This window comes from Anneissia japonica, unplaced genomic scaffold (assembly GCF_011630105.1).
Source record: "Anneissia japonica isolate Jap-2015-1 unplaced genomic scaffold, ASM1163010v1 scaffold16662_len1167910_cov178, whole genome shotgun sequence".
NCBI lineage: Eukaryota > Metazoa > Echinodermata > Crinoidea > Comatulida > Comatulidae > Anneissia > Anneissia japonica.
The window spans coordinates 835,047-837,019 of NW_022732216.1; positions in this window are offsets into that span (position 1 = coordinate 835,047).

Here is a 1,973-nt window from a genome sequence, read left to right on the forward strand (position 1 = left end):
TTAACCTTATAGTATTTCCCGATTGATGTGAGTTAATATTGTCTTTCTTATTATTTGTTTGCAGTTTTCGAACGTCGTTTGAAATAAACGTCATTATTATTATAAATCAACAAAGAGTGAGCCTGAGTATTTGAGTATCGACGAAACACTTACAAATTAAATTGATTTGTGAATTATTGGTCTGGCCGAAACCGGACCAGCCGGACCGCTTCCGACACCCTTGTCAGGCGCATCGGAAGATTTTTTAATTTTTTATTGGTCCGACCAAATATACATAATCATCATTGCATTAACATGACTTCTTTTTAATTAGATTTGTATTTTGTAGCTCAAAATACACACTATTCTATTATAAAAATAATTCATACTTCTACTAAGTATATCAATTAACCATTTATATTTGTCACATTGGGATTTCATAAATATTAACCAACGTAAAAATAATAGTAGTTAAACATTAATCAAAATTGCTAATTTCTTCTGGCGTTTGTCCTACCACCGTGACCGGGGACTCTTGTAGGGCCTGATTTTAACACCTGTAGAAACGTACAGTACCTATTGAAAAGTGCAGTACCTTATTCTAATATTGACCCAACCAACCAAAGTTGATGCCCCTGATTGTTACAGGGACCGGGTTCGATAGCCGGGTCTGTGTCGAGTAGGCCTATTGAATTCAGGTCTTTTTTAACCAAAAAAAAAAAAAAACAAAAACAACAAACAAGCAAAATAAAAACTAAAACTAACTTTCTACTCAACTCAGCTACTCGAATAACCCTCTCAACAGAGTTAGGTGAGTTAAGGACCATACTGTTTGTATCCGTTTGATGCATCGTGATGTGGATTTCCCGTACGATTTAAAAACCGTAACGGTACTGGGTTTGGCCTACAGGGGTTCGTGCTTCGAACAGGTCATTCCATTCATAGAAGAAGCCTTTTGATGGAAAAAGTGTACCTTAGCAAAGGTTTTCCTAGGTCGAACTAACTCTGGCTATATAAAATTGATTATAAAATTGAAAAATATTATTCTTGTTATATTGATTATTATAAACGACTATGTGGTTATCTTGCTTTCCCAGGTTGTATACCAAACTTTCATAAATTGTATTATAGAGTTAATTTTCAGTTATATAATCAATATATTGTACATAATTAGTTAATTGTATACAACTTTTGATAAATTTATTCTTTCATTGTTTGAGCCTTGCTTATTCTTGTATGCTTATTTGAGAGATTGATATATTTTATAGGCCTATAATATATAGTAGAAATGATATTATAAAAATGATTGTTGTACACTAGCCGACGTGAAAAAAGTGGAAATCGATCAGTCAGTTTAATTGATTAATATGTATATCTATCAGTTAATAAGTATCTAATCAATATTTCAGATTTCTTCTGGCGATTGTCCTACCACCCTGACCGAGACTGTTGTAGGGCCTGATTTTAACACCTGTAGAAACGTACAGTACCTATTAAAAAGTACAGTACCTTATTCTAATATTGACCCAACCAACCAAAGTTGATGCCCCTGATTCTTATTGCTCTATTGAGTATTTACTACCTGGAAGATCTGTCCATATGATGGGAATACCTACATACATGGTCCTCCTGCCATGAATAAACCAAAAGTTAACTAAATAATAATACTAAATTATATACCAGCAGTCTGTTATTCGAAAATCCAACGTATTCCTCTGGCTTAATTTTAAAAATACATTTAATAGGTTTACTAAATTATGCATAGCATATTGTCCCTGTGTATTCATAGCACATGTTTAATTTAATTAGGCCAACAATTTAATTGTATTTCACAATATCAGTCAACTCGTAACAGGCGCACATTCCTTGTTATTCATATTGCATCGTAAAATTTAATTTTGTTCGTGTTCTTGCACTTTATTTATTCATGGAGGAATAAGCATACTGCACCCTGTGTATTCTTAACACATGTTTTATTTAATTAGCATACTGTC